The 27644-nt window shown below is 41.9% G+C and overlaps 1 long non-coding RNA gene across 1 annotated transcript in view; it reads left to right on the forward strand.

Moving 5' to 3' along the window:
* The first annotated feature begins 390 nt into the window (after window positions 1–390).
* LOC140471526 (uncharacterized) overlaps window positions 391–27644 on the forward strand; it is a 28700-nt gene continuing 1446 nt past the window's right edge. Inside the window, exons 1-6 of the long non-coding RNA XR_011957070.1 lie at window positions 391–452; window positions 1093–1199; window positions 3949–4031; window positions 7205–7291; window positions 11017–11121; window positions 15931–15994. This is a non-coding gene — a long non-coding RNA (uncharacterized lncRNA). The remainder of the gene's footprint in view (window positions 453–1092; window positions 1200–3948; window positions 4032–7204; window positions 7292–11016; window positions 11122–15930; window positions 15995–27644) is intronic.

The raw sequence follows: 27644 nt of genomic DNA on the forward strand, positions 1-27644 counted from the left end.
AGAAGAGTGTGATACAATGTGCTAAAGATCTCAGATGTTGTGAAAATGGGGTGTTTGTGTACTGATTCAGATGGCATTGATTCATCAATCACAGCTATACAGTCATGAGTAGGAAGGCAATTCCCTCCATGAATAAAGAAAATCTACTGCAGAGCTCACACAAAGGGAATTCTTACCCTCAGTAAACTCTCCCATCACTTTACCCAATATATCAGCAAAAGCAGGCCGCACTGCGCATGCTCCACCTAACACAGTGACCCGCGGGTGATTGATGTCAGCACCGGACCAATGAAAGGACGGTGGGCGGAGCTAGAGAACCGAGCGGGATGTTGGTCTTCCAACCAATCAAAGTGAATGAAGGGCGGAGCTAAACTAAACCATGTGATCACCCTCGCGCGCGGCGCAGAGTCGCTGGAATGAATGCTCGCGAAGTTATGGAGAGAAAGGATACGGTAAGGAAAGAAATAAACAGGGAAACGGGAGAAAAACTGTGTTGCTATGAGCGGAGAGGTTTTACAAACAAGTTGTGGACGTCGGAAAACACAAATTTGAACGTCCCAGTCGCGTGTTTGTAGTAAATTAGGAATGGCCTCAGCTCGGCTGCAGACCTGAGTAAGCGCCGCCATCTTTATTCGGGACAACGATTCACTGGACACGTGCGGGGCCGCCATCTTTGTAGGGGGCAAGGTGCAGCCAGGCGCATGTGCAGCCTTTTGTCTAGTACAGAGTCATTGTGATCATAACAGCCAATACTGCTCTGATTCACCTCTGGGCTCCCTCATAACCACTTTGTCAATATCTAGTTTCCTCAGTCTCGAACCATAGGTGTATTTTTGGTATGTTTACTACTGTATTATTACTTTTATAGACCCTTTGTAAATGAGTTTTTCACTGCGGGCCCAGCCCCTGACCATGTACTGCTCTATTATCAGATTACTTTTATCTTGAATATTTTTGACAGTCAAGAATTCTTTTTTCCAATAGGCAAGTGTATTTTCCTTTCATTTCTGACGATCAAATTCTGCACCATTTTCATTCCCTGTAATCCATTTTGCACTCCCTGAAACATCAACTGTGTTTCTCCTTCCACAGATACCAGTGATTAATGCCAAAGCCCTGTTGCTTGTGAAGAGGGTGATGTTTGACTTTCTTGTACAGCTGCAGTTTGTGTGGTGAAGGTGCTCCTACAATGTGGTTGGGTAAGAGACATTATAGATTATTCATTCAGTAACAGTGATGATTTGAAAATAATGTCCAAATCAACAACAGTTTGTATTTTTATTATCATGCTTATAATTTCTCAAAAATACTATTGAGAACTTTAGACATAAGGCCAGAGATGGAGATTTTAGGTCAGGTGACCAAAAGCATTGCCAAAAAGCAGGTTTTGAGGGATGTCTTAAAGGCAGACCTGTGAAGTTTTGGCTGCGAATTTCAGACCAAGCTGCTTCAGCAACTATAGAAACAGCCACACAGGTGAAGTAATGAATTAACAAATGGTTGGGAGTCTCAAAGAAAATGGGTTGTCGAGGTCTCAGTGTGTGTGGTGCAGGGAGCTAGGGATTATCACAGTCAGGAATTAAATCAAGTGTGAGAATTTTAAATTGAGGGATATTGGCCAGGTGCTGGCAGGTGAGACTAGATTGGGTTGGGTTATCTGGTCAGCATGGACGGGTTGGACCGAAGGATCTGTTTACTTGCTATACATCTCTATGGCTGTATGTTGATTATAATTAGGAGCCTTTTGATGAATCAACAAGCAGAGATTTAGACTTTCTTGAGATTACAGGGAGGTTGAATGTGGCAAGCTGGCCCTGAGTGTGTTTGGAAAATGAAGTCTGGAGATAACACAAGGTGGATGAAAGTGTATGAGGTGAGACAAGGGTGGAATCAGCTAGAAATAGTGGTCTTGGAGTGGGACTGAGTTATCACACTCACCTCACCTCGCCTCTGGGATTCAGCTGGTTGCCAGATTGTGAATCAGGGCAGTAACACAATCGGGAGCTGAGTGGCCCTGGTGGAGCCTAAAATGAGGGTCGCTGATCTGACTGTTGCTGAGCAGCTGCTGCTTGGTAGCCCTGTCGATGACATCTTCCATCACTTTACTGCTGGTCGAGTGTGGACTGATAGATGGAAATTGCCTGGGTTGGATTGCCCTGTGTTTTTGTGTTGAACATTCCTGGGCAATGTTCGACATTGTCGGTAGATGCCAGTGCTGGAGCGGTACGTGGCTTGGTGGGTGGCAAGTTCTGGAGCACAAACCATCAGTATTATTGCCAGAATATTGGCAGGGCCTGTAGCCTTTGCACTACTTAACCATTTCTTGATGTTATTCAAACTCAATTGAACTGGTTTAAAACTCACATCTGTGATGTTAGAAACCACTGGAGAAGGCTGAGATGGATCATCCCACTTTGCTCTTCTGGCTGCAGATTGCTGCAAATGCTGTCATCTTATCTGGTACATGGATGTGTGAGGCCCCTCCATCAGTAAGGGTGGGGATATCTGTGATGCTTCCTCCAGTGAGTTGTTTAATTGTCCATCACCATTCACTACTGGGTGTGGCAGAACTGCAGAGCTCCGATCTGTTCCATTGGATGTAGGAGCACTTAGCTCTGTTGTTTGCTGCTGATGCTGTTTGATATGCAGATAGTCCTGCTTGGTCGCTTCACCCAGTTGGCACTTCATTTTTAAGTCTGCCTGGTGCTGCTCATGGCATGCCCTCCTTTACTGTCCATTGTAATGGGTGAGTGCGGGATGTACAAACCCATGAGATTACAGATTGTGCTGGAGTACAGTTCTGCTGCTGTTGATGTCCCATAGTGCCTCAGAGATACCCAGTTTGAGATCCTACATCTCTTCAAAGTCTATCCCATTTAGAACGGTGATAGTGTCACTCAACACGATGGAGGTTTTTCTCAACTTTAAGGCAAGACTTTGTCTCCAAAAGGAATGTGTGATGGTCGCTCGTACTGATACTGTCATGGACAGATGTTTCTGCAGCTGGTCAATTCATAACAATGAGATCAAGTATGTTTTTCCCGCTTGTTGGTTCCCTCACCACCCGCTGCAGACTCAGTTGAGCAGCTATACCCTTTAGGACCTGGCCAGCTCAGTCAGTATTCTATTGCAGAGCTAGTCTCGATTTTGGACATTGAAATCCTGTACCCAGAGTACATTTGACACCATTTTATTGCCTCAGTGCTTCCTCCAAATGTTATTCAACATGAAGGAGAAGTGATTCATCAGCCAAGGGAGGACGGGACGTGGTAATCAGCAGGAGCCATGAGACTTCCTGGTCTCCGGAGCCAATGCTGTGTACTCCCAGGGCAAATCCTCCCTGTCTGTACACCACTGTGCCACCACCTCTGCCTGGTCTGTCCTGCCGGTGGGACAGGACATATCCAGAGATTTCAGGAGAAAGTGAAGACTGCAGATGCTGGAGATCAGAATCAAGAGTCTGGTGCTGGAAAAGCACAGCAGGTCAGGCTGATGAAGGGCTTAGGCTAGAAACGTCGATTCTCCTGCTCCTCGGATGCTACCTGACTGTTGTGCTATTCCAGCACCACACTCTCGATATCTTGGGATGGTGATGGTGGTGTCTGGTCATTGTTTGTAAGGGATGATTCCGTGGGTATGACTATGTCAGGCTGTTCCTTGACTAGTCTGTGAGACAGCTCTCCACATTTTGGCACCAAAAACCCTATGTTAGTGAGGAGGACGTTGCACCATCCGAGAGAGCTGATTCTGTGGTTGTAATTTCTGGTGCCTTGTTAGTTGCCAACTGGTCCATCCAGTTTCATTCCTGTGTTGAGACTTTGCAGTGATTAATACAGTGAGTAGCTGGCTGGGCCGCTGTCAGGTTGGCAGGATTTTTTCCGCCAATGACAATGATTTCATGGAGATCAGGAGATTCCTAATACGTTGTTTTTTTTTTCTTGAATTCAGATGCCACCATCTGCCAAGATGGGATTCAAACCAGGACTTCAGTCGTTTGTTTTAATATTCTGGATAAAAGCTAAATACATCAGGTTTGTTCACTCATTTTAAATATCACTAACCCTGGTTTTGTTTCTTTGTAAAACACTGCCCATCATCCTGTCTCCTCCATCCTCCCCTCCAACAACGAGTGAGGAGCACATGGAGTTTCTCTGTCACTAAGACTGAGATAATCCGATCTGCTGTTTCTCTCCCTCCCACTAGCCCACTGAGCCCAACTGCCTCACGTGGTGTTCCTGGTTTTTGTCCTAAACCTACATCTTTCTCCAGTCTCTTGTCAAGCCTTATCAAAGTTCACCTTGACCCTTTACCCTAATCTCACTAAACTCACTTTCCAACTCTCTTTCCTCCGCTGCCGCCTCATCAACCCCCCCCCCCCCCCCCCCCCCCCCCCCCCCCTCGCCAATTCATGTATATTGTTCCTTGTTCTGTCTGTTGGTCTTTTTTGGTTATGTCCTTCTCTCCCATTCTGTGAAAAACTAACATTTGACCTCACCGTTGTTGGAAAATCCTGCTCCATCTCCACTCTCCCTTTCCTTTCTGAAATCCTTGGTGTCCCTCAATGATCCATCCTTGGTCTCTCCTGTATCTCACGTACATAGTGCCAGGAGGTGATATCATCCAAACACACTGTGTTAGGTTTGACATGTACACTGACGATGCCCAGCTCGCCCTCCCCATCATCCCTCTCCATTACTCCACTGTTACTCAGTTATCAAACTGCTTACCACATTCCTACTACTCGATTAGCTGCAGTTTCCTCCAATGAAACATTGTCATGGTTAAACCCATTGCCTTACCTTTACCTTTCTGCTGAGCCCTTCCCTCTCACTGGGAACTCTCTGAGGCAGAATGACACTCTTCACAATATTGCTGTTATATCTGACCCCAAGGTGACCTTCTGATCAGACATCCACACAATCACAAACACCAGGAATTCCAATCTCTTAAACGTTGCTTTTCTCCACCTCACCCCAGCTCCATTGCAACTGAAACCCCTTACCCGCGCCTGTGTCACCTTAAACTTGAATCCAAAACCGAACCCTTGATTCCGTGACTCATAATCTGGTTTCACACTCCCCTCTCAGTATTTACCCTCAGACACATCCTCTCAGTATTTATCCTGTCAAACCCCTAAAGAATCCCATCTGTCTCAATGAGATCACCTCTCTTTCTCCAAAATCCAGTGAGTAGAGTCCCAACCTTTTCAGCCTTTATTTAAAAGATAATCCCTCCAAACCAGGGATTATCTCATTGAATCTTCCCTGAAATGCCTCCAATAAAGTGACACATTTCCTTATCTAAAGGGACCAAAACTGCTCTCATTACTGCAGATATGGTGGTCTCACCAGCACTGCCACACGTTACTCTCAGGTAGAGACCCCAAACTCTAATACTGAAAACTTTTGAAACAAAACATTCGATTTCCCCTTCCTGATTCCCTGGTGTAACTGTGTGGTAGCTTTCTGTGTTTCCTGAACAATTACCCCAGGTCCCTTTGTGGTGCAGCTTTCTACAGTTTCCACCATTTAAATAGTACTTTGTTCTTTTATTATCTCCTCCAAAATGAGCAACTTCCCATTTTTCCCAAGTTACACCCCATCTGGCAACTTGTTGCCCCCTTCTCCTGTGCAACTCTCTCTTTTCATAATCCTCTTAGACCTTTACAGTTATGCCTTTTCTAGGAGATATCCCCCCTTCCCATTCTTCCAAGCATTTACTGGGAGCACTGGGCAGTGGGAAGCAGACAGAGTTGCTATCTTTTTAGGGATACGCTTTGGAGTGATTGAGAGGATCTTCCTACCCATTGGTCAGGATGGAGACAACTTGCCCATCGTTAGGCATTAGCCTTTCACACCCATGTCTTATTGATGAGGCAGAGCGGCAGCACGGAATGAAAGAAAAGAAAGTAATTCTTGTTCCCCATAACTCACTGACCCTTGGATCATTTTCTCCAATGTGTCAAAGAACTGCTGTGTTCAGTCACATGAGATCTCAAGTTGGAATCTCCTAGAAACCCACAGATTTCCCTCTGAGTTGACTGCTGATGTCCTCTAGGGTAATATGTACAGTAATCCTGGGCCACAAGGAGGGGATGGTGTGAGTTTCTAACTTGAACTGAGAGTGACAGATTTTATAAACTTGTATTACGGGATATTACAGGTGGACATTCAGATGGTGATCTCAGTAAATATTCTGCTAAACTCTGATTGAATTACTCAGTATATCAGTATCTGGATATTCGCATTGTGTGTGTGAGTATTGTGTTCCAGATCAATCCCATTTGCTGCTTAAAAATTCTCCTTTGAATCATCGCATTCTCTCAAAAGGTCTCCCCAAACCTTCAATGTGTCATGTAATCCTTTTATGATGACCTGATGAGTGTAAGGCTTATTATTCGAATGTGTAATTTTTGTATAAGGATGTCTCAGAGAGGGAGCAGAATATTCTTAAAGGGGAGAATAACCATTTTGAGGGTATCCTGTTGTTTATTGGTATCAATGACATAGGAATTGAAGAGTTCACATTATTGGATCATTGGAATCTCTTGTGGGGTAGAATTGACCTCCATCAGAAGGATGGATTGTACTGGCACTGGAAGGGAACAGTGGCTAGTGCTATTCAGGAGGCATTAAACCAGTGAAGGAATGTGGGTAAACCCAGAGAGAGAGTGAGCGAAGAGCTAAGTATGACGCTGGTACAGTTCAGACGTCAAACAGTCAAGGCAGACAAGGGCAAGGAACAGAATGAGCAGTTACACTGCATTTATTTCAATGCAGGGGGCAGAGGAGCTCAGGGTATGGTTTTGAACATCGCACTGGAATATTATAGCAATTACAGAGGCATAACTTAATGATGGATAGGACCAGCACCTTAATGTTCCAGTGTATAGATGCGATAGCAAAGATAGAAAGGGGGCAACAGAGCAGGGGGAGAGGTATTTTTGATTAGGGATAACATTACAGCTGGGCTTCAAGAGGGTATTCCTGGGAGTACATCCAGGCAGGTTATACAGGTGGAACTGAGAAATAAGAAAGGGATGATCTCCTTATTGGGATAGTACTATTGACCCCCCCCCCCCCCCCCCCCCCACTTCCCCAATAGTCAGCAGGGAGTTGAGAAGCAAATTTACTGAGAGATCACTTTTCTGTAAGAATAGTATGGTTGTGTACAAGACTTGACCTTCTTTGTTATTCATTCACAGGATGAGGGTGTCACTGGCTAGGCCCAAAGGGCAGTAAAGAGTCAACTACATTGCTGTGGGTCTGGAGTCACATGTAGGCCAGACCAGGTAAGGATGGCAGATTCCTTCCCTGAAGGATATTAGCGAATCTGATGAGTTTTTTTTTCGCAATAATCAACAATGGATTCGTGGTCTTTAATAGATTCTTAATTCCAAATTTTTATTGAACTCACATTCCACTGTCTGCCGTGACGGGATCCAAACCCTGGGCCCCAGAACGTTACGTGGGTGTCTGGATTATCCATCTAGTGATAATCTCACTAGGCCATTTGGCAGGGTGAGTGACTGAGGTATCCGTGGGGCAGCACATCAGCACCAAAGATCCCATGGTCTCTGCAGAAGATAGAAAGGGCTGGGGAGGGAGATATATCTCTGGTGGTGGGGTCTGACTGTAGGTAGCGGACATAGCAGAGGTTACTGGAGATTAGTGGGTGGCAGGTGAGGACCGGGGGATTATATTCTTATTGTGGTTGGAGGGGTGGGGGGAAGGCGGAGGTACAGGAAGTGGAGGATATGCGTTGGAGTGCATTGTTGATCAAGTGGGAGGGAAATGCGGTCCTTGAAAGAGGAAACCTTTCTGGGATGTCCTGGAGTGGAATTGCTTCTTCTGGGAGCAGATATGGCAAAGGCGGAGGAATTGGGAGTACAGGATCACGTTTTTACAGGAATATACTCGAGGCTAATCAGGAGAGCAAAAAGGGGACTTGAAATATCTCTAGGAAATAGTTTAAGGAGAATCCAAAGAGATTCTACAAATACTTTAAGGATAAAATAATAACCAGACAGAGAATAGGACCCTTAAAGATCAACAAGGCCATTTATGGAACAACAGGTTGTGGGAGAAATACTATGCTCTTCTATTCTACAGAGTTTGGAGAAATAAGTAGTGATAACTTGAAAAGTGTCTATGTTACAGAGGAGGAAGTACTGGATGTCTTAAACAGTAGCAAGGTGGATAAATCCCTAGGACCTGATCAGGTGTATCCCAGAAATTTGTGGAAAGCTAGGAAGGTGTTGGCAGTGTCCCTCCCTGAGGTATTTATATCATTGTTTGTGACAGGTGAGGTGCTGGAAGATGGGTGCCGTTATTTAAACAAGGTGGGAAGGAAAGGCCAGGGAACAAGAGAACAGTCAACCTAATGTCAGTGGTAGGTAAGTTGTTGGAAGGGATTCTGAGGGACAGGATTTACATGTATTTGGAAAGACGAGGATTGATTAGGGTTAGTTAACATGGCTTTGTGTGTGGGAAGTTCTCTCTCTCTAACTTGATTGTGTTTTTTTGAAGATGTGACAAAGATGATTGATGAAGGCACGGAGTGGACGTTGTCTATATGAACACTGAACGATGTTCCACAAAGCAGACTGGTTAGCAAGGTTAGATAACATGAAATGTTGGGAGAACTAGCCATTTGGATACAAAACTGGCTTGAAGGCAGGAGGCAGAGGGTGGTGATGGAGGGTTGCTTTGTGGACTGGAGGCCTGTGAGCAGCATTGTCCTGCACGAATGGATATTGGGCCCTTAAATAAATGACTTGGATGTGAATGTATGAGATATGGTCAGTGGGTTTACAGAAGACACCAAAATTGGAGGTGTCGTGGACAATGAATAAGTTAGTTCAGAATGCAACAGTATCTTGACCAGATGGGCCATTGGAGTGAGGAATGGCAAACTGGGTTCAATTAAGACAAATGTAAGCTGTTGGATTTTGGAAAGGCAAGTTAGGGCAAGACTTGTACACTTAAAGTCCTTGGGAATGTTGCTGAACATAGAGACAATGGAGTGCAGGTTCATTGTTCCTTGAAAGTAGAGTCGCAGGTAGGCAGACTAGTGAAGGTGGTGTTTGTTTTGCTTATATTTATTGGTCAATGCATTGAGTACAGAAGCTGGGACGTCAAATTGTGGCTGGACAGGACATTGATTAAGCCATTTCAGGAATTATGTTTTAAGTTTGAAATTCCCTGTTCTGGAAAGGATGTTGTGAATCTTGAAAGAGTTCAGACAAGATTTACAAAGACTTTGCTAGGGTTGGAGGATTTGGGCCACAGGGAGAGGGTGAATAGGCCAGGGTTAATTTCCCTGGAGAGTCAAAGACTGAGAGGTGACTTCATGGAGATTTATAAAATCATGAAGGGCATGGATAAGGTGAACAGCCAGGGTCTTTTCCCCCCAGTTAGGTGGGTTCAAAACAAGATCACATGGGCTAAAGTTGAGAGGGCAAAGATTAAAAATGGATCTAAGGGGCAAAGTTTTCAAGCTGTGTGTGGTGTATGTGTGGAATGAGCTGCCAGATGAAGTAGTGGAGGCTGATACAATTACAACATTTGAAAGGCATTCGATTGGGTACATGAATAGGAAAAGTTTCCAATGATACGGACCAATAGCTGGCAAATGGGGCTCCATTTGTTGGGGATTCCTAGTTGGCATCGACCAATTGGTCCAGAGGTCTGTTTCTGTGCTGTACATCTCTATGACACTAATAAATGAAAATAAGATGTGTTCCTCTTTTGTGGAGAGCTAGCAGAAGCACAGATAATTGTCCTTGGAGCTGAGAAGGTTAAGCAGTGATTTTGACCAGGTGCAAATTTGTTTCTAGGATATCTAATCTGCAGAGAGAGGGGAGAATTGTTAACAATGTCACAATTTTAGTAACTATTTTCAGGTAATTGGCAAATAATGTGAATGTGAACTTTTTTTATTCAGTAAGTTCTGAGTATCTGGAACAGTCTGAATGGCAGCTGGACACAGACTCAGCAGTTATTCATAATCAGATTTGGAATTTTACTATTTAAGGGAAGATTTGGGGGGCTATGGGCAAAGGGGAAGGGAATTGGGACAGATTTGCAGCATCTCCAGAGGGAGAGGGTACATCCCAAATGGGCTGAATAGCCCCAGCCCCTGTGCTCTGTGATACTGCCCCATTTACTGTGAATGTTGAAGCTCATCCCAGGGCAGAGAGAGGGAGGATCCCACCACTCACCTCACAATGGGCCCCGATGATTGATGTCAGCGCAGGCCAATAGGGGGCAGAGGGCAATACTGGAGGACCAGGTTGTACCAGTTTGTCCTCCAACCAGTCGGAGGGAATGAGGGCATCCTCAAGGCTGGAACTAAAGAAAGGCACCTATCGCAGAGATTTGAGAAACTGGAGGACATGAGATAGGGAGCGTTCTGTGGCTGGTGAGGAATTATATAAATAAGGAAGAATTGTGAGGCTGGATGAGGTGACAGTGATCGGGAGAGTTGAGGATGGAGGAATTTAGAGTTAGTGAGGATTAGACTCCTAATGTTATACAGCAAGGAAACAGGCCCTGTGGTCCAACCAGTCCATGCCGACCATAATTCCAAACTGAACTAATTGTACCTGCCTCTGCTTGGTCCACATCCATCCCAATATTTCCTATTATGTACTTATCTGAAGGTCTTTTAAATATTGTAATTGTATTCACAGCTACCACTTCCTCTGGAAGTTCATTCCACACGTATAATTTTTTTAAAAAACCCTAATGTCTTTTCTGAAATCTTTCTAATTTCTTCTCAAAATGAATGCACCCGAGTTTTGAATCTCCCTCTCCCCCGGCTATTCACCTTATCTACACTCTTTCTGATTTTGTAAACCTCTAATAAGGTCACCCCTCAACCTTGTGCATGCCAGTGAAAAAAATTCCCAGCCTATCCAGCCTCTCCTTAGAACACAATCCCTCCATTCATGGCAACATGCTGGTAAATCTCTTCTGAACCTGCTCCAATTTAATGATATCCTTCTTATAACAGCACAACCAGAACTGGACAGAGTATTCCAGAAGTGGCCTGCCCAACGTCCTGTACATCCTCAACATATAGTCCCAACTCCTGGACTCAAAGGTCTGAACAATGAAGGTAAGTGTGCTAAGCACCTTCTTAACCACCCTGTCTACATGTAACACACACTTCAAAGATCTGAAGCCCTCGGTCTCTTTGTTCCCATATCACTACTCAAGGCCCTACTTTTATTGAGTGTAAGTCCTACCCTCGTTTGTTTTGTCAGGATGTTATATTTTGCATTTATTCCAATCCAAAAAACTTTTGAGTATAAAGGCAGTAGGAGTATAATTAAGAGGGAAATCAGGAGGCAAAAAAGGGGCATGAGATAGCTTTGGCAAATAGGGTTAAGGATAATCCAAAGGGCTTTTGTAAATACATGAGGAACAAAAGGCTAACTAGGGAGAAAATAGAGACCCTCAAAGATCAGCAAGGCAGCCATTGTGTGGAGCTGCAGGCGATGGGCGAGATAGGAAACAAGTATTTTGCATCCGTGTTTACTGTGTAGATATAGAATGTGGGGAAATAAATGGTGACATCTTGAAAAATGTCCATATTACAGAGGAGGAGGAGGAGGTGCTCAATAAGTGGCTAAGGAGCAGGTGCAGGGGAAAAGGATTCACGTTTTTTGGGTCGTTGTGATCTCCTCTGGAGTAGAGTTGACCTGCATAAGAAGGATGGATTGTACCTGAATTTGAAGGTGTCTAATATCTAGGCAGGGAGACTGGCTGGTGATACTCGGGGGGCATTAAACCAGTGAGGGAGTGGGTGTAAACCCAAGAAGATAGTGAGAATAGAGGTATCTCTGAGGCTGGTACAGTTCAGAAGTCAAATAGTCAAGGCAGGCAAGGGCAAGGCACAGAATGAAGTCGGACTGAGCAGTTGCACTGCATTTACTTCAATAGAAGAGGCCTGACAGGGAAGGCAGATGAGCTCAGGGTATGGTTTTGAACATGGCACTGGGATATTATAGCAATTACAGAGGCATCACTCAGGGATGGATAGGACTGGCAGCTTAATGTTCCAGGGTATAGATGCTATAGCAAGGATAGGAAGGGGGACAAGAGAGGAGGGGGAGTGGCATTTTTGATTTGGGATAGCATTATGTTTTTGCTTAGGGAAGATATTCCTGGGAGTACGCCCAGTGAAGTTATTTAGGTGGAACTGGGAAATAAGAAAGGGATAATCACCTTATTGGGATTTTCTGCAAGGATTTCATCTGAGTCCTCTGGTTTCCTCCCACAGTCCAAAGATGTGCAGGTTGGGTGGATTGTCCAGGTTGAATTGCCCACAGCGTCAGGGATGTGCTGGTTTGGTAGATTATCCAGTCTGAATTGCCCATAATGTTCAGGGATGTGCAGGTTGGGTGGCTCTGGGAAATGCAATGTTACAGGGGGAGGTTAGGAGGCTCTCCAGGTCAGTATCAATGTGATGGGCTGAATGACCTGCTTCCACACTCTTGGGAGTCTCTGATAATTCTACTAGTTTTAAAATAGTTACAGAAAATAATATACCAGATCTAAACGTTAAGGTTCTGAATTGGACAAAGGCCAATTTTGATTGCACGAGGCAAGAACGTTCATCTGGCCCCTCAAGCCTGCTCTACCATTCAATAAGATCAGGGCTGATCTTTTCATGGCCTCAGCTCCACATTCCTGCTCTCTCACCATAACCCTTAATTCTTTTCCTGTTCACAAATCTACATTTTGCCTTAAAGGCATTCAAGTTGATAACGTCAAATGATGCACTCGGCAGGGAATTCCACAGATGCACAACCCTTTAGCTGAAGAAGCTCCTCCTGACCTCAGTCCTAAATCTGCTCCCCCTTATTTTGAGGTAATGCTCTGTAGTTTGAACCGACCCCAGTGGAAATAGCCTCCCTGCTTCTGTCTTATCTACTCCCTTCATAATTTTATTGTTTCCTATCCAACCTCCCATTCTTCTAAATTACAATGATTGAGAAAACTGGTTCTGTAATCTCTCCACATACACCAACCCTCAACTTCCAACTCAAACTAGTGACCCTCCTCTGTACTCCCTCCAGTGCCAGCACATCCTTGCTAATGTAAGGGGACCAAACCTGTACACAGTACTCCAGGTGTGGCCTCCCCAGCACCCTGTAGAGCTGCAGCATAACCATCCCTCTAGCAAAGAAGGACAATATTCCCTTCACTGCCATAATTACCTGCTGCACCTGCAAACCAACTTCCTGTGATTTATGCACAAGGACACCAAGCTCCCTCTGCACAGTAGCCTGTTGCAAGTTTTCACCATTTCATCATCAGTTTGCTGTTAGTCCGACCAAAATGGATGACCTCACATATCCCAACATTGAACTCCATCTGCCAGATCCTTACCCACTCACTTAACCTATCTGTATCCCTGTGCAGACTGACAGTGGCCTCTGCAGACATTGCTCTACCTCATCTTTGTATCAAATATGAACTCTGACACCGTACACTTGGTCCTCAACTCCAAAACATTTGTGTAAATTGCAAACAGTTGTAGTGCCAACACTAATCCAAACACCCATTTATTCTCATGCTTTATTTTTTGTTGGTTAACCGATCCAGTATCAATGATAATACATTACCCACAATGCCATGCATTTTTACCTTATTCAGCAGCCTTTTGTGTGGCAACTTGTTGAATACCTTCTGGAAATCCATGTACACCACATCCACCGAGTCCGCCTTGTCCAACGCACTCGTCGTATCCTCAAATAATTCCAGTAAATGCGTTAAACGTGACCTGCCTTTCATGAATCAATGCTGTGTCTGCTCAATGAGACAATTTCTACCCAGATATCTCACCACTACTTCCTTGAGAGATTCAAGCATTTTCCCCACTACAGAAGTTAAGCTAACGGGTCCTTTTTGAAAAATAGTGGCACCATATTTGCAGCTTCCAGTCTGTCAAAACCATCCCAGAATCCAACAAATGGTAGTGAATTATCACGAGGTCTATTTGTTATCTCTTTCCCCCCTCCCCCCCCCCCACCCCATCTCTTTTAGTCCCTGGGATGCATTCCATCAGAGCCTGGATCCCCATCTACCTTTAGGCTGGTATCTTTCCCAACACCACCTCTTTACTGAGAATGATTGCTTCTGTATCCTCATCTGCCATTGCCTCCATAGGCCTGCGACAATGAGAGTACACAGACAGTATGTTCCTGTTAAGGCCAAGGCTGGTAGGTGTAAAGAATGCTGCCTGACGAAAGATATTGTGGGTCTGGTCAAGAAAATGAAGGAGGCATATGGCAGGTACAGAGAGCTGTTTTTGTGTGAATCCCTAGAGGAGTATAGGGGCAGTAGGAGTATACTCGAGGTAAACCAGGAGGGCAAAAAGGGGACATGAGATAGCTTCAGGAAATAGGTTTAAGGAGAATCCAGAGTGATTGTACAAATACACTAAGGACAAACGAGTAACCAGGCAGAGAATAGGTACCCACAAAAATCATCAAGGTTGTCTGTGGAACCGCAGGAGGTGAGAGCGATTCTGTATGAGCGGAGAGGTTTTACAAACAAAATGTGCACGTCGGAAAACACAAATTTGAACGTCCCAGTCTCGTGTTTTCAGTAAACGGGGAATTGCCTCAGTGTGGCAGCAGGCATGAGTGTGTGCCGCCATCTTTATTCGGGGCAAGAATTCTCTGGACACATGTGGAGCCACCAGCTTTGTAGGGGGCAAGGTGCAGCCAGGCGCATGTGCAGCCTTTCTCTGGTACAGAGTCATTGGGCAGGATTTACACAGAGCACATTCAAACTCTGAGAAATGGATGTCTATTTCTGGATTTGTTTCGTCATTCATTTAAATAATTTGGTATCGTAAATGAGTTTACAGGTCATACAAAATTGGAGGGGTGTGGATAATGAAGAAGGTTACCTCAGATTACAATAAGATATTGATCAGATGGGGTTTAATTTAGGTAAATGTGATGTGCTGCATTTTGGAAAAGCAAATCAGGGCAGGACTTGTACACTGAATGGCAAGGCCCTGAAGACGTTTGCGCAACAAAGAGAGCTTGGACGGCAGGTTCATAGTCCTTGCAAGTCAAGTTGCAGGCAGATAGGATGATGAAGGTGTTCAGTATGTTTTCCTTTATTGGTTTGAGCATTGAGTATCGGATGTGGGAGGTCATGTTACTGTACAGGACATTCGTTAGGCCACTTTTGGAATAGTGTGTGCAGTTCTGGCCTGCCTCCTATCAGAAGGGTGCTGTGAAACATGAAAGGTTTCAAAAAAGACTTACAAGGATGTTGTTCGGGTTGGAGGATTTGAGTTGTAGGGTGAGGCATAAAAGACAAAGATGCTCCGGTGTTAGAATCATGAAAGTGTTGGTCCCTTAACAGCGCATCAATGAATATTCATGGGCTATGCATACACCTACGTGAACACAGGCCACTCACAATATGAACACCTATCTCCCTCTCTGTGCCTACATTCCTTGTCTATGTGCCCTTTCCTGCTTCCCTTGTAACATTGTGGGTCTGATTACCCTTCCTGTACTGCAGCTATTCCCCTGTGTTTCTGTGTTTCCTCAGCTCTCATGGCCCAATTCAGAGTGTGGTTAGAATGATCTCCCACTGGGAGTCCCATGTTTATAATTACAGTTAAATAGGGTCCCATGTCATCTTTTAAATGCATCAAACCGATTTCATCATCACATGTTGTGGTTTGGTAATCCCCCGTGGTCCGTACATACGTCAGGCTTCCTCTCTGTATGTTCCTCGATATTACCCTTGGTTCCCTGAGACACCAAGGTTATTTCAGCCTATTCAGCCTGTCCCCTCCCCAGTGTATCCGTGTAATATCTGTAAATGCCTGGAGCCACTGATCGGCTGTGCATTGGGGGAACCGACTCTCACCCTCACCCTCTCATTGCAGGGACAGATTCTGCTGTACACGTCAGGGCATCTTGGCTCGAGGGAGGGTCCGTACATCATCTTCGGTGAGACTGTGTACCTCTACTAATTCATCCATATTGTCCCAATAAGGCCCATTATTACCATTTCTCTATCAGGCTGGGTGTTCATTCACCAACATCTGTCGTTCAGCTGGATAAACGGTTCAGGTTTCGTTTCTGTCAGTTCCCCTTGTTGCTCCCTACTGTCTGTCCAAGTTTGAGCTTTGATGCCCAGTGGAGCCATAGACAGGGCCTTCTGGGCCTTACAGGGTGGTGGGTGATCCCACCCATTGCCGTCCCTCTGTCCATTCGTGTGCACTTTGTCATCATCCTCACTGCCTTCTGAGGAGAGCGGGGCACTAGGTACCTCCCCCCACTGTTACTACCACCTGGCCCTTGGCTTTAAGGCCTCACGTCTGAGAGCCACCACCTTCACTTGTTCCTGTTTCCCATAATAATTCAACACATCCTGTCATTCCTGGAATAAAACAGAGCAAAATGTGAATTTGGTTTTACTTGAAATAATTTGACATTCACTTTGACATATCTATAGAGGTGAGAATTGTACTGTGATTATTTAAGTGAATTTAACGTGATCATACAATGAAAATAACTCTGATAATCAACGACAATGAATGAACTGAATAATATGTGATTATTTGTACCACTTCTTGCATTGAAAATTCAATTTTATTTTAATGCTTGTCACCCATATCACCGTGGGCATTGTTATTAGGGAATAAAGTAATGGAAGGATATCAGAAAAAATAAATAGACTTTAATTTTAGCTTCACTGCAATAATGAACCAAAACAATATTTGGAAATATGGTTAAACTACATAACAAAGTTTCCAGTGTCATTATTGACATGAAAACTATTTTAGTTTGCAAGTTGCTTTGCTCTAAAAATAATTGGAAATGAATTGTGATTATGAATTGACCATTTAAAATATATTTTGAAGAGAATAGTCATATATATAGTTTTGGAGGCAACTTAGGAAAGGAAATAAATATGTATACATTGGTATTAATAGTTTTAAAATGTTTGGAAGTTGACTAGAATTATTTGATTGAGAGAGGCTGCATGATTATAAAGACTAACTCACCTTTTTCATCGCATTGTTGGTTTCACTAGAATCTGTTATGGTCTAAGCTCTTGTTGTGTGCAATGGACTGTCACTAACAGCTTAATTAACCGTCGAGTCCCTGATCAGGTTTCCTTTGTCTGTAAGTCAGTCTGTAAGTGAGCAACACACCTCCTTTTCTGAGGGGAAACAGAGATTCTTTTCAAAGGAAAAATGTGGCAGTTCTCACTGAGAATGGTTACTACCACACACCATAAACAGGGAAGGGTTTTTCTGAAGAATTTCATTGTCTATCTATAAATCTAATGGTATCTGTGTTTGTCAGTTTATGGAGGATTCCGCCCCTTTGTTCTGAGCTGTTTTTATACAAGCAGTTGGTTCATTCTGTCTTTGCCAAGAATGTTGTTTACTTTCCCCTTTTACTGTGATTCTGCAGGTTAGAATATTCTGAGAGTCAGTAATATTCAATAACTGAACGTTGAATGATTTTGACTCTAACAGAGCAGTGGCATCTCTCCCTACCTTCCCACTCTCTGTGGGTTAATTTTAAGCCTGGCCTGCCTGTTTAATATCTGAGGTCATGAGGTGTTGGAAAGATCAATGTGACTAACTCCATCAGCCATATATCGGTGGGATATAGTGGAATATTGTGGGATCCCTGAGGTAACTGGATCCAGGAGTACTGTTTTCCTCAGCCAGTAAATGCCAGCCTATTCTGGGATTCCAGGTCCACAGGTATGGACCAGAACCCATTCACAACATCAAGGACTTAGACTATATCCTGTTGCGATTTCAATCCATTAAATACAGTGGTGTGGTTCGCTAATGTAGGATACTCTTTAGTGGCGGATTCACTGAGGGACGTATACTCAATAGTGAGGTGGGATGAGCTGTCCGGCTTCTGTGAGTTAGTCTGGGATACTGCTGGTCTGACTATTCACTGCTTTTGTCAATCTGATACTGTCACAATTACTGCCTCCTCAGCTTTAATGGGATCCGGTTTGTGTGGGGAGTGAGAGGGCCCTTGATCTTTACAGGATCTACAAATAATAGCCCACATTCCTGTTTGAGTTACCCAAACTGCTGCTTGGGTCCTAGCTATAACTCCCCAGATTCCCTGACTGTTCCAGTCTCCCTGCAAGGTAACTACTCTGGAGATGTCGACTCTCCTTTGCTTCCTGTCCCAGGCCTGTTCAGGTTGTTCCCATATTACAGTTTGTGTCTCTACATCAATAGTTGGTCCTAACTGTTCGAAATGGACAACTCCCAGAGTGATCCCTTCCTCAATTTCCCACAGCCCACATCTGAATATATTTTGCCATATGCATGATCTGCGTCGGGAGAAGTTTATTTCATCCAGCTTCCTTGATTCCTTCTTCGACTGCTCTCATTTTAGTAATTGAGGTGGTAAGGGACAAATCCATATCAGTCATTGATATAGATGCTCCTGTATTAATATTTGTTCTGCTGGTTCGCAAACACAGCATCAAAGAATATTCATGTGCCTACATGAACACATGCACACACACAATGTGAACATCTATCTCCCTCTCTCTGCCTCCATTCCTTGGCTATGTGCCCTTTCCTTCTTCACTTGTAACATTGCCAGTCTGGTTACCCTCCCTGTACTGCAGCTATTCCCCTGTGTTTCTGAGTTTGCCTCAGCTCTCATGGTTCAATTCAGAAAGTGGTTAGAATGATCTCCCACTGGGAGTCCCTTGTTTATAATTACAGTTAAATGGGGTCCCAGTTTAAAAACAAAAAAAATGATATCATCATCACAGATTGGGGTTTGGTAATCCCCCGTGGTCCTTACACACCTCAGGCTTCCTCTCTGTATGATCCTCGATATTACCCTTGGTTCCCTGAGACACCAAGGTTATTTTAGCCCATTCAGCCTGTCCCCTCCCCAGTGTGTCCCTGTAATATCTGTAAATGCCTGGAGACACTGATCGGCTGTGCACTGGGGGGAACTGGCTCATACCCCCATACTCTCATTGCAGGGACAGGTTCTGATGTACACGTCAGGGTATCTTGGCCTGAGAGATTTTGGCCTGACACCATCATCGGTGAGACTGTACCTCAACTAATTCATCCATATTGTCCCAATAAGGCCCATTATTACCATTTCTCTATCAGGCTGGGTGTTAACTCACCAACATCTGTCATTCAGCGGGTGAACGGTTCATGTTTGGTTTCTGACAGTTCCCTTTGTTGCTCCCTACTGTCTGTCCACGTTGAGCTTTGATGCCCAGTGGTGCCATGGACATAGCCTTCTGGGCCTTACAGGGTGGTGGGTGATCCCACCCATTGCCGTCCCTCTGTCCATTCGTGTGCACTTTGTCATCATCCTCTCTGCCTTCTGAGGAGAGCGGGGCACTAGGTACCTCCCCCCACTGTTACTACCACCTGGCCCTTTGGCTTTAAGGCCTCACGTCTGAGAGCCACCACCTTCACTTGTTCCTGTTTCCCATAATAATTCAACACATCCTGTTATTCCTGGAATAAAACAGAGCAAAACGTGAATTTATTTTTACTTGAAATAAGAATAATTTGGCATTCATTCGACATATCTATAAAGGTGAGAATTGTACTGTGATTATTTAAGTAAATTTAACTTGATCATACAGTGAAAATAACTGATAATCAACGACAATGAATGAACTAAATAATATGTGATTATTTGTACAAGTTCTTGCAATGAAAATTCAATTTTATTTAATGTTTGTCACCCATTGCACCATGGGCATTGTTATTAGGGAATAAAGTAATGAAAGGATATCAGAGAAAATAAATACAGTTTAATTTTAGCTTCACTGCAATAATGAACCAAAACAATATTTGGAAATATGGTTAAACTACAGATCAAATTTTCTAGTGTCATTATTGACGTGAAAACAATTTTAGTTTGCAATTTGTTCTGCTCTAAGAATAATTGGAAATGAATTGTGATTATGAATTGACCATTTAAAATATATTTTGAAGAGAATTATCAGATATATTTTTGGAGGAAATTAGGAAAGTAAATAAATATGTACACATTGTATTAATAGTTTTAAAATGTTTGGAAGTTGACTGGGATTATTTGATTGAGAGAGACTGCATGATTATAAAGACTAATTCACCTTTTTCATCACATTGTTGGTTTCATTAGAATCTGTTGTGGTCTAAGCTCTTGTTGTGTGCAATGGACTGTCACTAACAGCTTAATTAACCGTCGAGTCCCTGATCAGGTTTCCTTTGTCTGTAAGTCAGTCTGTAAGTGAGCAACACACCTGCTTTTCTGAGGGGAAACGGAGACTCTTTTCAAAGGAAATAAGTGGCAGTTCTCACTGAGAATGGTTACTACCACACACCATAAACAGGGAAGTGTTTTTCGAAAGAATTCCAATCACTATCTATAAATCTAATGGTATCTGTGTTTGTCAGTTTGTAGAGGATTCCGCCCCTTTGTTCTGAGCTGTTTTTATACAAGCAGTTGGTTCATTCTGTCTTTGCCAAGAATGTTGTTTACTTTCCCCTTTTACTGTGATTCTGCAAGTTAGAATATTCTGAGAGTCAGTAATATTCAATAACTGAACATTGAATGATTTTGACTCTAACAGAGCAGTGGCTTTGTTTTCAGCTCAGTATTCACTTTCCATTTCCTGGTTGTGTTGAATGTTACAGTAACAGGCTCTGAGCAATGTTTCCATTCCCTTGTGTTGGAGTCACTGACAGCCATGTGGTCAGTCAGTTTCAGGCTGATGGATCAGTTTCTCTGTCCTATTAGATGGTGGTCACTTGCTCAGTTTCCGATGGCTCACCTCAGTGTCAGTCCATCAGCTGCTGAAACCCTGCATCCAGCATTTGTTCCCTCTCACCGTGACTACTCCAATACAGGCCCAGCTTGTCTCCCACATTCTACCTCCACATACTCATGATCACCTCAGATTCTACTGTCTGTGTCCTTGTAGCAAGTTGTGTAAAACACCTACTTCAGTTTTAACCTGATCTATATTATGTTTAGAAAGATCATTTCAAAATTTGGTTCACTGCTTCGTCAGGACCTTCCTGAAGCAGGGCTCATGCCCGAAACGTCGATTCTCCTGCTCCTTTGATGCTGCCTGACCTGCTGCGCTTTTCTAGCAACACATTTTCAGTTGTAATTGTATTAACCAGTTTATTACAAGTTACTGACAAAATATTTTAAGAGGAGCTGCTATTGGTGTTGGAAATGCTGCTGGATGGTATAATAGAGGGCTGGAGGAGAAAGTGAGGACTGCAGATGCTGGAGATCAGAGCTGAAAATGTGTTGCTGGAAAAGCGCAGCAGGTCAGGCAGCATCCAAGGAACAGGAGAATCGACGTTTCGGGCATGAGCCCTTCTTCAGGAATGAGGAACGTGTGTCCAGCAGGCTAAGATAAAAGGTAGGGAGGAGGGACTTGGGGGAGGGGCGTTGGGAATGCGATAGGTGGAGGGAGGTCAAGGTGAGGGTGATAGGATTCGAATGGAGTGGGGGCGGAGAGGTCAGGAAGAAGATTGTAGGTTAGGAAGGTGGTGCTGAGTTCGAGGGATTTGATTGAGACAAGGTAGGTGGAGGAGAAATGAGGAAACTGGAGAAATCTGAGTTCATCCCTTGTGGTTGGAGGGTTGAGGTGAATACAGTACTCGGTTTTGATGAGAAAGTTGAGCAATGTAAGATTCTTTTATCTTTGTTAATAAGAAGAGGCAGAGATTGCAGGTAGGACATCCACAAGCATCCACCCTCACCACCACTGATGCTCAGTAGCAGCAGTGCCAATCAAGCGGGCTGCTTTAGTCCGGATGGTATCAAGTTTCTTAAGTGTTGTTAGGGCTGCACTCATCCAGGCAAGTGGGGAGTATTCCATCACACTCCTGACTTGTGCTTGGTAGCGTTTGGACAGGATTTCAGGAGCCAGGAGTTGAATTACTCTTGTAGCCACTGTGTTTATGTGGTGAGACCAGTTCAGTTCCTGATCAATGATAATCCACAGGATAATGTTGATAGTGGATGTTCAGTCATGGTAACACCATCGAATGTCAAGGGATGGTGGTTAGGTTATTTCTTATACGTGATAACCTGCATTTATGTGGCATGTATGTTACTTGCCTCCTGTAAGCCCAAGCCTGGATACTGTCCAGGTCTTGTTGTACTTGGACTTGGACTGCTTCAGTACCTGAGGAGTTATATTTTATTAACATTAAATACTCATAAGATTATGCGAATTCCTTTTTCTATCCAATATCACGGACTGTATCTTGTGGTCACTCTCATATTCATTTTCATTATCTTTTTATTTACTTCCTAATTCAGACACAAATGTTTGAACATCGATCACAATAAAATTTCATAAATTAAGAACACATGTTTCTACAAGTAAACTCATTGAATGAAATGCATTACTTCTGTATTGTCTGCATTTTGACAAAAATATAAATTCTTTTCAATAACTATTGAATGGCTCATTTATTGTCCTCAATCCATCAATCTAGGTATTATAATTCAGTCTTCAGTTTACCGATCTTAGTGTATGTCTAATCAACATCAGAGCAAAGTGTTTTTAAAATATTGAGTCAATTTATTTGTTCAGAATACAACTTTTATTATGAATTCATTATCCTTATAATACTTGCAGAATAATTTGTTTGTCTTCCTAACGTGTATCGTCAGATCCATATATTATTTTAATCCATTGCAACAATGCTATTGTTTTCAGGTCCACTATCCCACAATGGAACCAATCATTTTGCATCCAACACGCTTTGTAAACTGACTTTTGCTCATTTGAATAATCACAGTAATTTCAGCCTTATGAATTCAGAGAACTGTAACTACTTTTCACTGCAAAAATTCCTGTTCATGTCTGCGCATTGCACAGTCATGTAGTGAAATTGAATCTCTCCTTCTTCTAAGTGTACTGATAGATTTTCGAAAATCTGAGTGTTGCTAATATCTAATTATTGTTCAGTTCAGTAGGGGGTATAAATGTGTAATAATGGCTCAGTACATGAAGTAATGTGAAGATATTGCAATGTACAAACTCACAATGATTGTGAATATCAATTTTTATGTTAACCATGGAAACACAGTTGAATTGATTTAATTTTATTTCACTTCAATGCTCACAATCATTGTATTTCTTATCACAATAAGAGCGAACTATTTCATGTGACAAAATTATTTAAAATGCATTTCACTTTTTTATGGACACTAAATAGAATTAACATCCGTTTGTTCTTTCCTTTACCAATCACAGTGAAGTTTGAGTTGTCGAATGCTAGACTGATACAGCATGGAAACAGGACATTCAGCCTAACTTGGCATTCCGGCCAGGTTTCCTAAACTAAACTAGTCCCATTTCCCTGTGTTTGTCCCATACCCCTTTGGACGTTTTCTATACAATAAACAGTCCAAAAGTCTTTTAGATGTTGTATTTGTGCCAGCCTCTGCCCTTCCTCTCACAGCTCATCCTAAAATGTGAAACACACTGTGTGGAAACGTTGCCCCTCAGACCCCTTTTAAATCTTTCCCCCTCACCTTAAATCGTAGAATCTTTAAGACTGCAAAGTTACTAAAAGTTGAGAGGTATTTAGAAGCAGCGTAATAACATTCATACTTTAATCAGTGATGTGAAGCAAATAAATTCAAGATGTTGTGATCATTATAATGAACAACAGTTACAAGTTGAGACAATGTTGGTTGAAAAGCAGTTCAATCGACACTTAGATATTTTCTCATCAACTCTGAGGTGATTTGACACACCTCTGTTGAAGGTGGGAATTGAACCCATGCCACCTGGTCTACTAGTACAGACATTACCGGAGTCCTCCATAATATTCCCTTGCAGGAAGGGCAGGACTATAATCACATACTTACTGTGTTTATTCACAGGGAAAACTACTGAGATATTTATTGTTATAATTGGACTAGGCTTGTATTAGACAGTTCCAGAGTGTAATGGATCGATAAAAAGAATTAGTTATTTCTAATAATGAAGGAACGAAGCAACAATGATCTTAAATAAACATAGATCTCATGATAATCAAGTAAGTCAATATGTTTGAAGCAGTTATTCATCTGCATAAATAAAAATTAACACGCTTTGTAATGCACATGAAATGGAAATAAAGCATTAGTCTTTCAATGTGACTATACAGCGAAAGATAACTTTCCTCATTTTCAAAAAATTGTGATTGCTAAGAATTCAAGATTTATTGTTATAGCATAGAGCAAACATTTGTTAATTCTGGTTTATTTAAACAAGAAACTCGGAAAATTTAAATCATGTTTAACATGAAAAATATCTAGCTCTTATTGTCATAATCAGATATATAGAAATGTTAGAATTGAAGTGAAATATAATCAATACAAGAATGTAAACAAAACTGTGGATGCTGGAAATCACAAGCAAAATCAGTAATTGCTGGAAAATAACTCAGCAGGTCTGGCAGCATCTGTGGGGAGAAATCAGTGTGAAAACTTTTGGGCCAGTGACCTTTCTTCAGTCTGCATTTTTGCTCACAACCAATTCAATCCATCTAAGCGTAAACACTTAAAATTATTTTTGCTAAGATTAAGAGATTGCAGAGTGCAATATTGTTTACGTCAGTTGATGTATTGAGCCATAGCTCCACATCGACAGCTGGAGATATTGGATTTCAACAATGTTTGCCGGTTAGATATTGACCATAATTAGTTTTAAAATGGCTGATAACAAATTTAATAATGATAAGAAAACTCTTTTTGCAATGTAATTGTGCAATATGTTGGAAAAAAATGAAATATTTATATGAAAAATAGTTAGCCATCTCTTAATTGATAAGACTGTTTAATGATCCTTCCATTAATATGAGAACTCAAATGAAAGAGAATGAGATAGTTAGATGTTGGATGAGAAAACTTTGGTTGATTGCAGGTGAGTTGACCTGAAAAGAATGTTAATATTTCATTATGATACTGGCACTAAGAAATAATGGATTCAACTAAAATGTGAATCTCCTGATGGTGTGAGAATTGAAATAACAATTAAACAATAATTAACGTTAGAACTCAACACTTAAAATGATTCAATATTAACAAAGCAGTTTGTACTGGATATTCATTAAGATCAGTAAACTGAGAATTAAAACATTGGGTTAATTTAAAAACAAAAATCACACCTTAGAAGATTATTCATCAGAATTGTTCTGTCATTGAAAAAAAACCTCATTTCGTCAAGAATTCTGCATTTCCCTCATTACCTGTCTTTTTTCCACAGGTACCTGTACTGGAACCCTTCTGTTTGTGATACAATTATATAGAAGTGAAATGGATTATAATCGAATTGGGGGAGTTAATAAGTTCAGTGCAGTTGGGGACAATGTAGAGGGTTGTCATATAATGCAGCAGGAAAAAGATAAATTGCAGATATGGGCAGAGTAATTAAAGGTGAAGTTTAATCCATACAAGTGTGAGGTGTTTCACTTTGGAAGCTCAAATGTTAAGGAAAAGTAGATAGTTAATAGCAGGACCCTAACAGCTTTATTATTGAAAGGGATCTTGGTGTTCAAGACCATGGCTCCCTGAAAGTGGTTAGGAAGGCAAATGGTATGCTTGCCTGTATTGGTCAGAGAACTGGTTACAAGTGTCAGGAAGCCATGTTGTAACTTTATAAGACTGGTTAAGGCATACTTGAAGTATTTTATTCACTTTTGTTCTCCACATTACAGGACAGGTATGGAGGATTTGGAGAGGGTACAGAGGGCTTTTACCAGGATGCTGCCTGGATTCAGAGAGGCGAGAAAAAACTCAGATTGCTTTTTTGTGGAGTGGCGGAGACTGGGGGAAGACTTGATGGAAGTCTCTACAATCATGAGATACGTAGATAGGGTTGACGGTCAGAAAGTTTTTCCCATAGTTGAAGCATCAAAAACTATGTGACATGCATTTAAGGTTAGGGGGAAAGTTCAAGGGGCATGTAACGGGCAATTTGTTTTTACACAGGGAGTGGTAGGTGTCTGGAATGAACTTCCATGGTTGGTGGTGGAAGCAGATACATTAAGGCTCTTTAATGTTCATTTCGATAATTTGGAAGGATATGGACCAAGAGTTGGCAGAAGGGATGAGTTTCTTTTGCATTATGTTCAGCACAACGTTATGGGCCAAATAACCAATTCCTGTGCTGCACGGATCTGTGAGAGAAAACGAACGTCTAACTCATATGACATTTAATCTAATCCATATTTAGCCACTGGTGTCAGAAATAGGAAGGAAATAAGTAGAGAACGAACTTTACTACAATCTAAAAATATAGTCAACTAAATTTACAGAGGTAAGTTTTTGATATTTGTTCTGAATTATCAGATTAATAACTTTGATGGAGATGTGTCGAAATTGTTTGCAGTTACTGATGTTCTGACCCAAACTTCCCCTTGTTAAACTGAAGATTGGACCAGAAGCCTTTTAGAAAACTTGAAAATATTTAGTAAGGTGATATGCACATCATAATTTAATCCATTATTTCTTACTGCCAATACTACAATAACAAAATCTTTCAGCTCTGCACCAAAAAGCAGTGATTTCCATCCAATGCTCTTTATAAGTAACTGAATGCTACTCGTTTCAACAATCAAAGTATACATAGCCTCATTGATTAAGAGATGTCTAAGGCATTTCACTAAGAATTACTGTTTATATCGACACATTGCTCTTTCAAACAGCAATATGAGATTTCTCATTAATATTCAGTTCACTGACAGCATATTAATAATTTAGTTATTGCTAATATCTAATAATTGATCATTCCAGTAAGGGGTATAAAAGTGGAATTATGGATCAGTACATGGAAAGATATTGTTGTGTCTACTCTCCCAATTGTTGTGAATATCGATATTTATTTTGATTTGAATTGATTTGATCATATTTTTCTTCAACATGAAGATTTATTGTATTTCTGATCACAGGAATAGTTAAATACTTTAAAGCTAAAAAAAATTCAAATTTGTGACTTTTTTGTCAACAAGAAAAAAGAATTTACATGCGTATGTTCTTTTCTTTATCAGAGTAAATTTTGAATTGTTGGAAGTTATACCTATGTGTAAGGAAGGGGAGCTGCCTGCAGCTGAATAGTCACATTGAATGTTTTTTTTGCGATTACATCCTGCTGCTAAGCATTCTAGCTATCGTTTCATTATAAGAAAAACGGCTTTAAACACATTCCGCAGTCATATTTTTCATGAATTTACAAGAAGCGCATGATATGTGCATTTATCTTTCTTTCAATTGTCATGATTTTAATTTTTAAGTAAGTGCATTTCTGCTTAGTACCATCATTATTGGGAATTATTATTTCATTCTCAGTCCATTACACACAGAAACAGTCTAATTAATTCCCAGCCCAATTATCGGAATGAATATTGATTAGTTTTCATTTGAGTCATCACAATTGATTATAATCCCACCCTTCCTTGTTAGGAACATAATGAAAGACACTTGTGGATCTCTAGTAGTGTCACTCTTATGAGACTAGGAGGTGTGGGTTCGGTTCCCTTCTCCAACAGAGATATGCCAGAGCAGCTTGGAATGGTGATTAGAATATATCTAAGCAGAGTTTGAATTGATTTTCAAT

This window comes from Chiloscyllium punctatum, unplaced genomic scaffold (genome assembly GCF_047496795.1).
Source record: "Chiloscyllium punctatum isolate Juve2018m unplaced genomic scaffold, sChiPun1.3 scaffold_100, whole genome shotgun sequence".
Lineage (NCBI taxonomy): Eukaryota > Metazoa > Chordata > Chondrichthyes > Orectolobiformes > Hemiscylliidae > Chiloscyllium > Chiloscyllium punctatum.